A 17180-nucleotide genomic window follows, 5' to 3' on the forward strand; every position below is an offset into this window, starting at 1 on the left:
CAGCAGTTCTGCTCCCCTGCTGAACACAGTCTGAGCCAAAACCTGCTCTCCCTTCTTGAGTCGTCTAACGGTTTGCCAGAACTTCCATGATGCCAAAAGAAAGTCCTTCTCCGCAGCCTCCCGGAAACCAACATATGGTAGGAATATCACATTGCGTGCTGAGTGGCTGCTAATTGGGAATTCTCCATTCTGCTGTGAAGTAACAACTGCTGCTGCTTTACAACTTTTGTCTTTCTTGTTGAATAATCAGCAGCTGGTCTTCCGCGTGACAGGCGGAGATACTGTCCACTATACTAACGAGGACTGCTTCATCCCTGTTTTTGGCACGTCAACGGGCAGGGGGCGCTGTTCCAGTGTATACGGGAAATATACAGAGATATACAGGGAATGATTGAAGTTGAAGGACAGCGACACATTTTGGTTGTGTTGGCTCTGGTAAATCGCAGATGTGAAATGTGGATGAAACCACGTAAATAGACCACTCAATGTCATGTCACGCTGAATTCGGAGGTGATGCCTTTCAGCATTGACTTGGGGGTTTCTGTACCTCAGTGGCTCAAATCTTTTTCTCTTTTGTGAATGTTGTTTTCATGCTGATAATGGGAGGACTGAAACCAGGCTACAATAAACCCTTTTCAACAAATGACTAGATTCATGATGAAGGACTGTTTCTAATAAAATAGACATTTATGGTTAGCGTGCCTACTGCATTTACTGTCACTCAAATCCATGACACAGCAGCTGTGACTGAATCCGGTTTAGAATTTATCATCTGATATCTCCAAGTCAAAAGCTAACATGACGTCTGGCATTTGAAATGTTTGCGGTGAAGTATGCAGGTGCATTAACGCGCCCAGATGCGTAAAAGGGCCTTTTCATCGGTTTCCGTAGTGTAGCGGTTATCACGTTCGCCTCACACGCGAAAGGTCCCCAGTTCGAAACTGGGCGGAAACACATTCCTTTGTTCATCCTTACTCTTTCACAGTCCAAGTCTGCCGAGTTGTATTCCCAGTACACCGGGTAATAAGTAACACTACTTGAAATCGTGTTTGGCTTCCTTCCTTCAGGGAATATATAGATACACGGGGAATCATTGAAGTTGAAGGACAGTGAGACATTCTGGTTGCGTTTGCTCTGGTCGACCGCGGATGTGAAATTTGGATACAACCGCGTAAATAGACTATTCAATGTCATGCCACGCTGAATTCAGAGTTTACACCTTTCAGCATTGACGTGGGGGTTTCTGTTCAACCATACAAGGATAAAGAGGTGGTCCACTGTTCCATGACCAGGACGGAATCCGCTCTGCTCCTTCTTGATCTGAGGCTAGCGCCACCTTTCCAGCACCCTTCCCAGAGAGGCTGAGCAGTGCGATACCTTCATGATTGGAGCACACCCTCCGGTCTCCCTTTTTACAAATGTGAATCACGGCCCCGTTCTGCCATCCCACAGGCACTGTCCCGGACCTCCATGCGAAACTGAAGAGGCGTGTCGGTCAAGACAGCCAAACAATGTGCAAAGCCTTAAGCATCTCAGAGCGAATCTCATCCACACCTGGCACCTTACCGCTGAAGAGCTTCTTAACTACCTCACACACCTCTGCCAGGGATATGGGTGACGCTTCCCCCAAGTCCTCAAACTCTGCCTCCTCCACGGAGGATGTGTTGGTCGGGCTCAGGAGCTCTTCAAAATGCTCTTTCCGCCGCTCGATAATATCCTCAGTCAGGGTCAGCAGTTCTGCTCCCCTGCTGAACACAGTCTGAGCCAAAACCTGCTCTCCCTTCTTGAGTCGTCTAACGGTTTGCCAGAACTTCCATGATGCCAAAAGAAAGTCCTTCTCCGCAGCCTCCCGGAAACCAACATATGGTAGGAATATCACATTGCGTGCTGAGTGGCTGCTAATTGGGAATTCTCCATTCTGCTGTGAAGTAACAACTGCTGCTGCTTTACAACTTTTGTCTTTCTTGTTGAATAATCAGCAGCTGGTCTTCCGCGTGACAGGCGGAGATACTGTCCACTATACTAACGAGGACTGCTTCATCCCTGTTTTTGGCACGTCAACGGGCAGGGGGCGCTGTTCCAGTGTATACGGGAAATATACAGAGATATACAGGGAATGATTGAAGTTGAAGGACAGCGACACATTTTGGTTGTGTTGGCTCTGGTAAATCGCAGATGTGAAATGTGGATGAAACCACGTAAATAGACCACTCAATGTCATGTCACGCTGAATTCGGAGGTGATGCCTTTCAGCATTGACTTGGGGGTTTCTGTACCTCAGTGGCTCAAATCTTTTTCTCTTTTGTGAATGTTGTTTTCAATGTTGTTTTCATGCTGATAATGGGAGGACTGAAACCAGGCTACAATAAACCCTTTTCAACAAATGACTAGATTCATGATGAAGGACTGTTTCTAATAAAATAGACATTTATGGTTAGCGTGCCTACTGCATTTACTGTCACTCAAATCCATGACACAGCAGCTGTGACTGAATCCGGTTTAGAATTTATCATCTGATATCTCCAAGTCAAAAGCTAACATGACGTCTGGCATTTGAAATGTTTGCGGTGAAGTATGCAGGTGCATTAACGCGCCCAGATGCGTAAAAGGGCCTTTTCATCGGTTTCCGTAGTGTAGCGGTTATCACGTTCGCCTCACACGCGAAAGGTCCCCAGTTCGAAACTGGGCGGAAACACATTCCTTTGTTCATCCTTACTCTTTCACAGTCCAAGTCTGCCGAGTTGTATTCCCAGTACACCGGGTAATAAGTAACACTACTTGAAATCGTGTTTGGCTTCCTTCCTTCAGGGAATATATAGATACACGGGGAATCATTGAAGTTGAAGGACAGTGAGACATTCTGGTTGCGTTTGCTCTGGTCGACCGCGGATGTGAAATTTGGATACAACCGCGTAAATAGACTATTCAATGTCATGCCACGCTGAATTCAGAGTTTACACCTTTCAGCATTGACGTGGGGGTTTCTGTTCAACCATACAAGGATAAAGAGGTGGTCCACTGTTCCATGACCAGGACGGAATCCGCTCTGCTCCTTCTTGATCTGAGGCTAGCGCCACCTTTCCAGCACCCTTCCCAGAGAGGCTGAGCAGTGCGATACCTTCATGATTGGAGCACACCCTCCGGTCTCCCTTTTTACAAATGTGAATCACGGCCCCGTTCTGCCATCCCACAGGCACTGTCCCGGACCTCCATGCGAAACTGAAGAGGCGTGTCGGTCAAGACAGCCAAACAATGTGCAAAGCCTTAAGCATCTCAGAGCGAATCTCATCCACACCTGGCACCTTACCGCTGAAGAGCTTCTTAACTACCTCACACACCTCTGCCAGGGATATGGGTGACGCTTCCCCCAAGTCCTCAAACTCTGCCTCCTCCACGGAGGATGTGTTGGTCGGGCTCAGGAGCTCTTCAAAATGCTCTTTCCGCCGCTCGATAATATCCTCAGTCAGGGTCAGCAGTTCTGCTCCCCTGCTGAACACAGTCTGAGCCAAAACCTGCTCTCCCTTCTTGAGTCGTCTAACGGTTTGCCAGAACTTCCATGATGCCAAAAGAAAGTCCTTCTCCGCAGCCTCCCGGAAACCAACATATGGTAGGAATATCACATTGCGTGCTGAGTGGCTGCTAATTGGGAATTCTCCATTCTGCTGTGAAGTAACAACTGCTGCTGCTTTACAACTTTTGTCTTTCTTGTTGAATAATCAGCAGCTGGTCTTCCGCGTGACAGGCGGAGATACTGTCCACTATACTAACGAGGACTGCTTCATCCCTGTTTTTGGCACGTCAACGGGCAGGGGGCGCTGTTCCAGTGTATACGGGAAATATACAGAGATATACAGGGAATGATTGAAGTTGAAGGACAGCGACACATTTTGGTTGTGTTGGCTCTGGTAAATCGCAGATGTGAAATGTGGATGAAACCACGTAAATAGACCACTCAATGTCATGTCACGCTGAATTCGGAGGTGATGCCTTTCAGCATTGACTTGGGGGTTTCTGTACCTCAGTGGCTCAAATCTTTTTCTCTTTTGTGAATGTTGTTTTCATGCTGATAATGGGAGGACTGAAACCAGGCTACAATAAACCCTTTTCAACAAATGACTAGATTCATGATGAAGGACTGTTTCTAATAAAATAGACATTTATGGTTAGCGTGCCTACTGCATTTACTGTCACTCAAATCCATGACACAGCAGCTGTGACTGAATCCGGTTTAGAATTTATCATCTGATATCTCCAAGTCAAAAGCTAACATGACGTCTGGCATTTGAAATGTTTGCGGTGAAGTATGCAGGTGCATTAACGCGCCCATATGCGTAAAAGGGCCTTTTCATCGGTTTCTGTAGTGTAGCGGTTATCACGTTCGCCTAACACGCGAAAGGTCCCCAGTTCGAAACTGGGCAGAAACACATTCCTTTGTTCATCCTTACTCTTTCACAGTCCAAGTCTGCCGAGTTGTATTCCCAGTACACCGGGTAATAAGTAACACTACTTGAAATCGTGTTTGGCTTCCTTCCTTCAGGGAATATATAGATACACGGGGAATCATTGAAGTTGAAGGACAGTGAGACATTCTGGTTGCGTTTGCTCTGGTCGACCGCGGATGTGAAATTTGGATACAACCGCGTAAATAGACTATTCAATGTCATGCCACGCTGAATTCAGAGTTTACACCTTTCAGCATTGACGTGGGGGTTTCTGTTCAACCATACAAGGATAAAGAGGTGGTCCACTGTTCCATGACCAGGACGGAATCCGCTCTGCTCCTTCTTGATCTGAGGTTCAACAATTGGCTAGCGCCACCTTTCCAGCACCCTTCCCAGAGAGGCTGAGCAGTGCGATACCTTCATGATTGGAGCACACCCTCCGGTCTCCCTTTTTACAAATGTGAATCACGGCCCCGTTCTGCCATCCCACAGGCACTGTCCCGGACCTCCATGCGAAACTGAAGAGGCGTGTCGGTCAAGACAGCCAAACAATGTGCAAAGCCTTAAGCATCTCAGAGCGAATCTCATCCACACCTGGCACCTTACCGCTGAAGAGCTTCTTAACTACCTCACACACCTCTGCCAGGGATATGGGTGACGCTTCCCCCAAGTCCTCAAACTCTGCCTCCTCCACGGAGGATGTGTTGGTCGGGCTCAGGAGCTCTTCAAAATGCTCTTTCCGCTGCTCGATAATATCCTCAGTCAGGGTCAGCAGTTCTGCTCCCCTGCTGAACACAGTCTGAGCCAAAACCTGCTCTCCCTTCTTGAGTCGTCTAACGGTTTGCCAGAACTTCCATGATGCCAAAAGAAAGTCCTTCTCCGCAGCCTCCCGGAAACCAACATATGGTAGGAATATCACATTGCGTGCTGAGTGGCTGCTAATTGGGAATTCTCCATTCTGCTGTGAAGTAACAACTGCTGCTGCTTTACAACTTTTGTCTTTCTTGTTGAATAATCAGCAGCTGGTCTTCCGCGTGACAGGCGGAGATACTGTCCACTATACTAACGAGGACTGCTTCATCCCTGTTTTTGGCACGTCAACGGGCAGGGGGCGCTGTTCCAGTGTATACGGGAAATATACAGAGATATACAGGGAATGATTGAAGTTGAAGGACAGTGACACATTTTGGTTGTGTTGGCTCTGGTAAATCGCAGATGTGAAATGTGGATGAAACCACGTAAATAGACCACTCAATGTCATGTCACGCTGAATTCGGAGGTGATGCCTTTCAGCATTGACTTGGGGGTTTCTGTACCTCAGTGGCTCAAATCTTTTTCTCTTTTGTGAATGTTGTTTTCATGCTGATAATGGGAGGACTGAAACCAGGCTACAATAAACCCTTTTCAACAAATGACTAGATTCATGATGAAGGACTGTTTCTAATAAAATAGACATTTATGGTTAGCGTGCCTACTGCATTTACTGTCACTCAAATCCATGACACAGCAGCTGTGACTGAATCCGGTTTAGAATTTATCATCTGATATCTCCAAGTCAAAAGCTAACATGACGTCTGGCATTTGAAATGTTTGCGGTGAAGTATGCAGGTGCATTAACGCGCCCAGATGCGTAAAAGGGCCTTTTCATCGGTTTCCGTAGTGTAGCGGTTATCACGTTCGCCTAACACGCGAAAGGTCCCCAGTTCGAAACTGGGCGGAAACACATTCCTTTGTTCATCCTTACTCTTTCACAGTCCAAGTCTGCCGAGTTGTATTCCCAGTACACCGGGTAATAAGTAACACTACTTGAAATCGTGTTTGGCTTCCTTCCTTCAGGGAATATATAGATACACGGGGAATCATTGAAGTTGAAGGACAGTGAGACATTCTGGTTGCGTTTGCTCTGGTCGACCGCGGATGTGAAATTTGGATACAACCGCGTAAATAGACTATTCAATGTCATGCCACGCTGAATTCAGAGTTTACACCTTTCAGCATTGACGTGGGGGTTTCTGTTCAACCATACAAGGATAAAGAGGTGGTCCACTGTTCCATGACCAGGACGGAATCCGCTCTGCTCCTTCTTGATCTGAGGTTCAACAATTGGCTAGCGCCACCTTTCCAGCACCCTTCCCAGAGAGGCTGAGCAGTGCGATACCTTCATGATTGGAGCACACCCTCCGGTCTCCCTTTTTACAAATGTGAATCACGGCCCCGTTCTGCCATCCCACAGGCACTGTCCCGGACCTCCATGCGAAACTGAAGAGGCGTGTCGGTCAAGACAGCCAAACAATGTGCAAAGCCTTAAGCATCTCAGAGCGAATCTCATCCACACCTGGCACCTTACCGCTGAAGAGCTTCTTAACTACCTCACACACCTCTGCCAGGGATATGGGTGACGCTTCCCCCAAGTCCTCAAACTCTGCCTCCTCCACGGAGGATGTGTTGGTCGGGCTCAGGAGCTCTTCAAAATGCTCTTTCCGCCGCTCGATAATATCCTCAGTCAGGGTCAGCAGTTCTGCTCCCCTGCTGAACACAGTCTGAGCCAAAACCTGCTCTCCCTTCTTGAGTCGTCTAACGGTTTGCCAGAACTTCCATGATGCCAAAAGAAAGTCCTTCTCCGCAGCCTCCCGGAAACCAACATATGGTAGGAATATCACATTGCGTGCTGAGTGGCTGCTAATTGGGAATTCTCCATTCTGCTGTGAAGTAACAACTGCTGCTGCTTTACAACTTTTGTCTTTCTTGTTGAATAATCAGCAGCTGGTCTTCCGCGTGACAGGCGGAGATACTGTCCACTATACTAACGAGGACTGCTTCATCCCTGTTTTTGGCACGTCAACGGGCAGGGGGCGCTGTTCCAGTGTATACGGGAAATATACAGAGATATACAGGGAATGATTGAAGTTGAAGGACAGCGACACATTTTGGTTGTGTTGGCTCTGGTAAATCGCAGATGTGAAATGTGGATGAAACCACGTAAATAGACCACTCAATGTCATGTCACGCTGAATTCGGAGGTGATGCCTTTCAGCATTGACTTGGGGGTTTCTGTACCTCAGTGGCTCAAATCTTTTTCTCTTTTGTGAATGTTGTTTTCATGCTGATAATGGGAGGACTGAAACCAGGCTACAATAAACCCTTTTCAACAAATGACTAGATTCATGATGAAGGACTGTTTCTAATAAAATAGACATTTATGGTTAGCGTGCCTACTGCATTTACTGTCACTCAAATCCATGACACAGCAGCTGTGACTGAATCCGGTTTAGAATTTATCATCTGATATCTCCAAGTCAAAAGCTAACATGACGTCTGGCATTTGAAATGTTTGCGGTGAAGTATGCAGGTGCATTAACGCGCCCAGATGCGTAAAAGGGCCTTTTCATCGGTTTCCGTAGTGTAGCGGTTATCACGTTCGCCTAACACGCGAAAGGTCCCCAGTTCGAAACTGGGCGGAAACACATTCCTTTGTTCATCCTTACTCTTTCACAGTCCAAGTCTGCCGAGTTGTATTCCCAGTACACCGGGTAATAAGTAACACTACTTGAAATCGTGTTTGGCTTCCTTCCTTCAGGGAATATATAGATACACGGGGAATCATTGAAGTTGAAGGACAGTGAGACATTCTGGTTGCGTTTGCTCTGGTCGACCGCGGATGTGAAATTTGGATACAACCGCGTAAATAGACTATTCAATGTCATGCCACGCTGAATTCAGAGTTTACACCTTTCAGCATTGACGTGGGGGTTTCTGTTCAACCATACAAGGATAAAGAGGTGGTCCACTGTTCCATGACCAGGACGGAATCCGCTCTGCTCCTTCTTGATCTGAGGTTCAACAATTGGCTAGCGCCACCTTTCCAGCACCCTTCCCAGAGAGGCTGAGCAGTGCGATACCTTCATGATTGGAGCACACCCTCCGGTCTCCCTTTTTACAAATGTGAATCACGGCCCCGTTCTGCCATCCCACAGGCACTGTCCCGGACCTCCATGCGAAACTGAAGAGGCGTGTCGGTCAAGACAGCCAAACAATGTGCAAAGCCTTAAGCATCTCAGAGCGAATCTCATCCACACCTGGCACCTTACCGCTGAAGAGCTTCTTAACTACCTCACACACCTCTGCCAGGGATATGGGTGACGCTTCCCCCAAGTCCTCAAACTCTGCCTCCTCCACGGAGGATGTGTTGGTCGGGCTCAGGAGCTCTTCAAAATGCTCTTTCCGCCGCTCGATAATATCCTCAGTCAGGGTCAGCAGTTCTGCTCCCCTGCTGAACACAGTCTGAGCCAAAACCTGCTCTCCCTTCTTGAGTCGTCTAACGGTTTGCCAGAACTTCCATGATGCCAAAAGAAAGTCCTTCTCCGCAGCCTCCCGGAAACCAACATATGGTAGGAATATCACATTGCGTGCTGAGTGGCTGCTAATTGGGAATTCTCCATTCTGCTGTGAAGTAACAACTGCTGCTGCTTTACAACTTTTGTCTTTCTTGTTGAATAATCAGCAGCTGGTCTTCCGCGTGACAGGCGGAGATACTGTCCACTATACTAACGAGGACTGCTTCATCCCTGTTTTTGGCACGTCAACGGGCAGGGGGCGCTGTTCCAGTGTATACGGGAAATATACAGAGATATACAGGGAATGATTGAAGTTGAAGGACAGCGACACATTTTGGTTGTGTTGGCTCTGGTAAATCGCAGATGTGAAATGTGGATGAAACCACGTAAATAGACCACTCAATGTCATGTCACGCTGAATTCGGAGGTGATGCCTTTCAGCATTGACTTGGGGGTTTCTGTACCTCAGTGGCTCAAATCTTTTTCTCTTTTGTGAATGTTGTTTTCATGCTGATAATGGGAGGACTGAAACCAGGCTACAATAAACCCTTTTCAACAAATGACTAGATTCATGATGAAGGACTGTTTCTAATAAAATAGACATTTATGGTTAGCGTGCCTACTGCATTTACTGTCACTCAAATCCATGACACAGCAGCTGTGACTGAATCCGGTTTAGAATTTATCATCTGATATCTCCAAGTCAAAAGCTAACATGACGTCTGGCATTTGAAATGTTTGCGGTGAAGTATGCAGGTGCATTAACGCGCCCAGATGCGTAAAAGGGCCTTTTCATCGGTTTCCGTAGTGTAGCGGTTATCACGTTCGCCTCACACGCGAAAGGTCCCCAGTTCGAAACTGGGCGGAAACACATTCCTTTGTTCATCCTTACTCTTTCACAGTCCAAGTCTGCCGAGTTGTATTCCCAGTACACCGGGTAATAAGTAACACTACTTGAAATCGTGTTTGGCTTCCTTCCTTCAGGGAATATATAGATACACGGGGAATCATTGAAGTTGAAGGACAGTGAGACATTCTGGTTGCGTTTGCTCTGGTCGACCGCGGATGTGAAATTTGGATACAACCGCGTAAATAGACTATTCAATGTCATGCCACGCTGAATTCAGAGTTTACACCTTTCAGCATTGACGTGGGGGTTTCTGTTCAACCATACAAGGATAAAGAGGTGGTCCACTGTTCCATGACCAGGACGGAATCCGCTCTGCTCCTTCTTGATCTGAGGCTAGCGCCACCTTTCCAGCACCCTTCCCAGAGAGGCTGAGCAGTGCGATACCTTCATGATTGGAGCACACCCTCCGGTCTCCCTTTTTACAAATGTGAATCACGGCCCCGTTCTGCCATCCCACAGGCACTGTCCCGGACCTCCATGCGAAACTGAAGAGGCGTGTCGGTCAAGACAGCCAAACAATGTGCAAAGCCTTAAGCATCTCAGAGCGAATCTCATCCACACCTGGCACCTTACCGCTGAAGAGCTTCTTAACTACCTCACACACCTCTGCCAGGGATATGGGTGACGCTTCCCCCAAGTCCTCAAACTCTGCCTCCTCCACGGAGGATGTGTTGGTCGGGCTCAGGAGCTCTTCAAAATGCTCTTTCCGCCGCTCGATAATATCCTCAGTCAGGGTCAGCAGTTCTGCTCCCCTGCTGAACACAGTCTGAGCCAAAACCTGCTCTCCCTTCTTGAGTCGTCTAACGGTTTGCCAGAACTTCCATGATGCCAAAAGAAAGTCCTTCTCCGCAGCCTCCCGGAAACCAACATATGGTAGGAATATCACATTGCGTGCTGAGTGGCTGCTAATTGGGAATTCTCCATTCTGCTGTGAAGTAACAACTGCTGCTGCTTTACAACTTTTGTCTTTCTTGTTGAATAATCAGCAGCTGGTCTTCCGCGTGACAGGCGGAGATACTGTCCACTATACTAACGAGGACTGCTTCATCCCTGTTTTTGGCACGTCAACGGGCAGGGGGCGCTGTTCCAGTGTATACGGGAAATATACAGAGATATACAGGGAATGATTGAAGTTGAAGGACAGCGACACATTTTGGTTGTGTTGGCTCTGGTAAATCGCAGATGTGAAATGTGGATGAAACCACGTAAATAGACCACTCAATGTCATGTCACGCTGAATTCGGAGGTGATGCCTTTCAGCATTGACTTGGGGGTTTCTGTACCTCAGTGGCTCAAATCTTTTTCTCTTTTGTGAATGTTGTTTTCATGCTGATAATGGGAGGACTGAAACCAGGCTACAATAAACCCTTTTCAACAAATGACTAGATTCATGATGAAGGACTGTTTCTAATAAAATAGACATTTATGGTTAGCGTGCCTACTGCATTTACTGTCACTCAAATCCATGACACAGCAGCTGTGACTGAATCCGGTTTAGAATTTATCATCTGATATCTCCAAGTCAAAAGCTAACATGACGTCTGGCATTTGAAATGTTTGCGGTGAAGTATGCAGGTGCATTAACGCGCCCAGATGCGTAAAAGGGCCTTTTCATCGGTTTCCGTAGTGTAGCGGTTATCACGTTCGCCTCACACGCGAAAGGTCCCCAGTTCGAAACTGGGCGGAAACACATTCCTTTGTTCATCCTTACTCTTTCACAGTCCAAGTCTGCCGAGTTGTATTCCCAGTACACCGGGTAATAAGTAACACTACTTGAAATCGTGTTTGGCTTCCTTCCTTCAGGGAATATATAGATACACGGGGAATCATTGAAGTTGAAGGACAGTGAGACATTCTGGTTGCGTTTGCTCTGGTCGACCGCGGATGTGAAATTTGGATACAACCGCGTAAATAGACTATTCAATGTCATGCCACGCTGAATTCAGAGTTTACACCTTTCAGCATTGACGTGGGGGTTTCTGTTCAACCATACAAGGATAAAGAGGTGGTCCACTGTTCCATGACCAGGACGGAATCCGCTCTGCTCCTTCTTGATCTGAGGTTCAACAATTGGCTAGCGCCACCTTTCCAGCACCCTTCCCAGAGAGGCTGAGCAGTGCGATACCTTCATGATTGGAGCACACCCTCCGGTCTCCCTTTTTACAAATGTGAATCACGGCCCCGTTCTGCCATCCCACAGGCACTGTCCCGGACCTCCATGCGAAACTGAAGAGGCGTGTCGGTCAAGACAGCCAAACAATGTGCAAAGCCTTAAGCATCTCAGAGCGAATCTCATCCACACCTGGCACCTTACCGCTGAAGAGCTTCTTAACTACCTCACACACCTCTGCCAGGGATATGGGTGACGCTTCCCCCAAGTCCTCAAACTCTGCCTCCTCCACGGAGGATGTGTTGGTCGGGCTCAGGAGCTCTTCAAAATGCTCTTTCCGCCGCTCGATAATATCCTCAGTCAGGGTCAGCAGTTCTGCTCCCCTGCTGAACACAGTCTGAGCCAAAACCTGCTCTCCCTTCTTGAGTCGTCTAACGGTTTGCCAGAACTTCCATGATGCCAAAAGAAAGTCCTTCTCCGCAGCCTCCCGGAAACCAACATATGGTAGGAATATCACATTGCGTGCTGAGTGGCTGCTAATTGGGAATTCTCCATTCTGCTGTGAAGTAACAACTGCTGCTGCTTTACAACTTTTGTCTTTCTTGTTGAATAATCAGCAGCTGGTCTTCCGCGTGACAGGCGGAGATACTGTCCACTATACTAACGAGGACTGCTTCATCCCTGTTTTTGGCACGTCAACGGGCAGGGGGCGCTGTTCCAGTGTATACGGGAAATATACAGAGATATACAGGGAATGATTGAAGTTGAAGGACAGCGACACATTTTGGTTGTGTTGGCTCTGGTAAATCGCAGATGTGAAATGTGGATGAAACCACGTAAATAGACCACTCAATGTCATGTCACGCTGAATTCGGAGGTGATGCCTTTCAGCATTGACTTGGGGGTTTCTGTACCTCAGTGGCTCAAATCTTTTTCTCTTTTGTGAATGTTGTTTTCATGCTGATAATGGGAGGACTGAAACCAGGCTACAATAAACCCTTTTCAACAAATGACTAGATTCATGATGAAGGACTGTTTCTAATAAAATAGACATTTATGGTTAGCGTGCCTACTGCATTTACTGTCACTCAAATCCATGACACAGCAGCTGTGACTGAATCCGGTTTAGAATTTATCATCTGATATCTCCAAGTCAAAAGCTAACATGACGTCTGGCATTTGAAATGTTTGCGGTGAAGTATGCAGGTGCATTAACGCGCCCAGATGCGTAAAAGGGCCTTTTCATCGGTTTCCGTAGTGTAGCGGTTATCACGTTCGCCTCACACGCGAAAGGTCCCCAGTTCGAAACTGGGCGGAAACACATTCCTTTGTTCATCCTTACTCTTTCACAGTCCAAGTCTGCCGAGTTGTATTCCCAGTACACCGGGTAATAAGTAACACTACTTGAAATCGTGTTTGGCTTCCTTCCTTCAGGGAATATATAGATACACGGGGAATCATTGAAGTTGAAGGACAGTGAGACATTCTGGTTGCGTTTGCTCTGGTCGACCGCGGATGTGAAATTTGGATACAACCGCGTAAATAGACTATTCAATGTCATGCCACGCTGAATTCAGAGTTTACACCTTTCAGCATTGACGTGGGGGTTTCTGTTCAACCATACAAGGATAAAGAGGTGGTCCACTGTTCCATGACCAGGACGGAATCCGCTCTGCTCCTTCTTGATCTGAGGCTAGCGCCACCTTTCCAGCACCCTTCCCAGAGAGGCTGAGCAGTGCGATACCTTCATGATTGGAGCACACCCTCCGGTCTCCCTTTTTACAAATGTGAATCACGGCCCCGTTCTGCCATCCCACAGGCACTGTCCCGGACCTCCATGCGAAACTGAAGAGGCGTGTCGGTCAAGACAGCCAAACAATGTGCAAAGCCTTAAGCATCTCAGAGCGAATCTCATCCACACCTGGCACCTTACCGCTGAAGAGCTTCTTAACTACCTCACACACCTCTGCCAGGGATATGGGTGACGCTTCCCCCAAGTCCTCAAACTCTGCCTCCTCCACGGAGGATGTGTTGGTCGGGCTCAGGAGCTCTTCAAAATGCTCTTTCCGCCGCTCGATAATATCCTCAGTCAGGGTCAGCAGTTCTGCTCCCCTGCTGAACACAGTCTGAGCCAAAACCTGCTCTCCCTTCTTGAGTCGTCTAACGGTTTGCCAGAACTTCCATGATGCCAAAAGAAAGTCCTTCTCCGCAGCCTCCCGGAAACCAACATATGGTAGGAATATCACATTGCGTGCTGAGTGGCTGCTAATTGGGAATTCTCCATTCTGCTGTGAAGTAACAACTGCTGCTGCTTTACAACTTTTGTCTTTCTTGTTGAATAATCAGCAGCTGGTCTTCCGCGTGACAGGCGGAGATACTGTCCACTATACTAACGAGGACTGCTTCATCCCTGTTTTTGGCACGTCAACGGGCAGGGGGCGCTGTTCCAGTGTATACGGGAAATATACAGAGATATACAGGGAATGATTGAAGTTGAAGGACAGCGACACATTTTGGTTGTGTTGGCTCTGGTAAATCGCAGATGTGAAATGTGGATGAAACCACGTAAATAGACCACTCAATGTCATGTCACGCTGAATTCGGAGGTGATGCCTTTCAGCATTGACTTGGGGGTTTCTGTACCTCAGTGGCTCAAATCTTTTTCTCTTTTGTGAATGTTGTTTTCATGCTGATAATGGGAGGACTGAAACCAGGCTACAATAAACCCTTTTCAACAAATGACTAGATTCATGATGAAGGACTGTTTCTAATAAAATAGACATTTATGGTTAGCGTGCCTACTGCATTTACTGTCACTCAAATCCATGACACAGCAGCTGTGACTGAATCCGGTTTAGAATTTATCATCTGATATCTCCAAGTCAAAAGCTAACATGACGTCTGGCATTTGAAATGTTTGCGGTGAAGTATGCAGGTGCATTAACGCGCCCAGATGCGTAAAAGGGCCTTTTCATCGGTTTCCGTAGTGTAGCGGTTATCACGTTCGCCTAACACGCGAAAGGTCCCCAGTTCGAAACTGGGCGGAAACACATTCCTTTGTTCATCCTTACTCTTTCACAGTCCAAGTCTGCCGAGTTGTATTCCCAGTACACCGGGTAATAAGTAACACTACTTGAAATCGTGTTTGGCTTCCTTCCTTCAGGGAATATATAGATACACGGGGAATCATTGAAGTTGAAGGACAGTGAGACATTCTGGTTGCGTTTGCTCTGGTCGACCGCGGATGTGAAATTTGGATACAACCGCGTAAATAGACTATTCAATGTCATGCCACGCTGAATTCAGAGTTTACACCTTTCAGCATTGACGTGGGGGTTTCTGTTCAACCATACAAGGATAAAGAGGTGGTCCACTGTTCCATGACCAGGACGGAATCCGCTCTGCTCCTTCTTGATCTGAGGTTCAACAATTGGCTAGCGCCACCTTTCCAGCACCCTTCCCAGAGAGGCTGAGCAGTGCGATACCTTCATGATTGGAGCACACCCTCCGGTCTCCCTTTTTACAAATGTGAATCACGGCCCCGTTCTGCCATCCCACAGGCACTGTCCCGGACCTCCATGCGAAACTGAAGAGGCGTGTCGGTCAAGACAGCCAAACAATGTGCAAAGCCTTAAGCATCTCAGAGCGAATCTCATCCACACCTGGCACCTTACCGCTGAAGAGCTTCTTAACTACCTCACACACCTCTGCCAGGGATATGGGTGACGCTTCCCCCAAGTCCTCAAACTCTGCCTCCTCCACGGAGGATGTGTTGGTCGGGCTCAGGAGCTCTTCAAAATGCTCTTTCCGCCGCTCGATAATATCCTCAGTCAGGGTCAGCAGTTCTGCTCCCCTGCTGAACACAGTCTGAGCCAAAACCTGCTCTCCCTTCTTGAGTCGTCTAACGGTTTGCCAGAACTTCCATGATGCCAAAAGAAAGTCCTTCTCCGCAGCCTCCCGGAAACCAACATATGGTAGGAATATCACATTGCGTGCTGAGTGGCTGCTAATTGGGAATTCTCCATTCTGCTGTGAAGTAACAACTGCTGCTGCTTTACAACTTTTGTCTTTCTTGTTGAATAATCAGCAGCTGGTCTTCCGCGTGACAGGCGGAGATACTGTCCACTATACTAACGAGGACTGCTTCATCCCTGTTTTTGGCACGTCAACGGGCAGGGGGCGCTGTTCCAGTGTATACGGGAAATATACAGAGATATACAGGGAATGATTGAAGTTGAAGGACAGCGACACATTTTGGTTGTGTTGGCTCTGGTAAATCGCAGATGTGAAATGTGGATGAAACCACGTAAATAGACCACTCAATGTCATGTCACGCTGAATTCGGAGGTGATGCCTTTCAGCATTGACTTGGGGGTTTCTGTACCTCAGTGGCTCAAATCTTTTTCTCTTTTGTGAATGTTGTTTTCATGCTGATAATGGGAGGACTGAAACCAGGCTACAATAAACCCTTTTCAACAAATGACTAGATTCATGATGAAGGACTGTTTCTAATAAAATAGACATTTATGGTTAGCGTGCCTACTGCATTTACTGTCACTCAAATCCATGACACAGCAGCTGTGACTGAATCCGGTTTAGAATTTATCATCTGATATCTCCAAGTCAAAAGCTAACATGACGTCTGGCATTTGAAATGTTTGCGGTGAAGTATGCAGGTGCATTAACGCGCCCAGATGCGTAAAAGGGCCTTTTCATCGGTTTCCGTAGTGTAGCGGTTATCACGTTCGCCTAACACGCGAAAGGTCCCCAGTTCGAAACTGGGCGGAAACACATTCCTTTGTTCATCCTTACTCTTTCACAGTCCAAGTCTGCCGAGTTGTATTCCCAGTACACCGGGTAATAAGTAACACTACTTGAAATCGTGTTTGGCTTCCTTCCTTCAGGGAATATATAGATACACGGGGAATCATTGAAGTTGAAGGACAGTGAGACATTCTGGTTGCGTTTGCTCTGGTCGACCGCGGATGTGAAATTTGGATACAACCGCGTAAATAGACTATTCAATGTCATGCCACGCTGAATTCAGAGTTTACACCTTTCAGCATTGACGTGGGGGTTTCTGTTCAACCATACAAGGATAAAGAGGTGGTCCACTGTTCCATGACCAGGACGGAATCCGCTCTGCTCCTTCTTGATCTGAGGTTCAACAATTGGCTAGCGCCACCTTTCCAGCACCCTTCCCAGAGAGGCTGAGCAGTGCGATACCTTCATGATTGGAGCACACCCTCCGGTCTCCCTTTTTACAAATGTGAATCACGGCCCCGTTCTGCCATCCCACAGGCACTGTCCCGGACCTCCATGCGAAACTGAAGAGGCGTGTCGGTCAAGACAGCCAAACAATGTGCAAAGCCTTAAGCATCTCA

The 17180-nt window shown here is 47.4% G+C and overlaps 1 protein-coding gene, 1 long non-coding RNA gene and 10 other non-coding genes across 13 annotated transcripts in view; 10 read left to right on the forward strand and 2 right to left on the reverse strand.

Moving 5' to 3' along the window:
* Positions 1–17180, reverse strand: part of LOC141756678 (uncharacterized) — a 254987-nt gene that overhangs the window by 160511 nt on the left and 77296 nt on the right. The window lies entirely within an intron of this gene.
* Positions 1–17180, reverse strand: part of LOC141756667 (delta(14)-sterol reductase TM7SF2-like) — a 184247-nt gene that overhangs the window by 125032 nt on the left and 42035 nt on the right. The gene's annotated exons all lie outside the window — the stretch shown is intronic.
* Positions 882–954, forward strand: trnav-cac (transfer RNA valine (anticodon CAC)). Its single transcript has one exon. It is a non-coding gene; the product is annotated as a tRNA-Val (tRNA).
* trnav-cac (transfer RNA valine (anticodon CAC)) lies at positions 2623–2695 on the forward strand. The gene has a single exon. It is a non-coding gene; the product is annotated as a tRNA-Val (tRNA).
* On the forward strand, positions 4352–4424 carry trnav-aac (transfer RNA valine (anticodon AAC)). Its single transcript has one exon. It is a non-coding gene; the product is annotated as a tRNA-Val (tRNA).
* trnav-aac (transfer RNA valine (anticodon AAC)) lies at positions 6093–6165 on the forward strand. Its single transcript has one exon. It is a non-coding gene; the product is annotated as a tRNA-Val (tRNA).
* trnav-aac (transfer RNA valine (anticodon AAC)) lies at positions 7834–7906 on the forward strand. Its single transcript has one exon. It is a non-coding gene; the product is annotated as a tRNA-Val (tRNA).
* On the forward strand, positions 9575–9647 carry trnav-cac (transfer RNA valine (anticodon CAC)). The gene has a single exon. It is a non-coding gene; the product is annotated as a tRNA-Val (tRNA).
* On the forward strand, positions 11304–11376 carry trnav-cac (transfer RNA valine (anticodon CAC)). The gene has a single exon. It is a non-coding gene; the product is annotated as a tRNA-Val (tRNA).
* On the forward strand, positions 13045–13117 carry trnav-cac (transfer RNA valine (anticodon CAC)). The gene has a single exon. It is a non-coding gene; the product is annotated as a tRNA-Val (tRNA).
* On the forward strand, positions 14774–14846 carry trnav-aac (transfer RNA valine (anticodon AAC)). Its single transcript has one exon. It is a non-coding gene; the product is annotated as a tRNA-Val (tRNA).
* Positions 16515–16587, forward strand: trnav-aac (transfer RNA valine (anticodon AAC)). The gene has a single exon. It is a non-coding gene; the product is annotated as a tRNA-Val (tRNA).

This window comes from Sebastes fasciatus, chromosome 18 (genome assembly GCF_043250625.1).
Source record: "Sebastes fasciatus isolate fSebFas1 chromosome 18, fSebFas1.pri, whole genome shotgun sequence".
Taxonomy (NCBI): Eukaryota; Metazoa; Chordata; class Actinopteri; order Perciformes; family Sebastidae; genus Sebastes; species Sebastes fasciatus.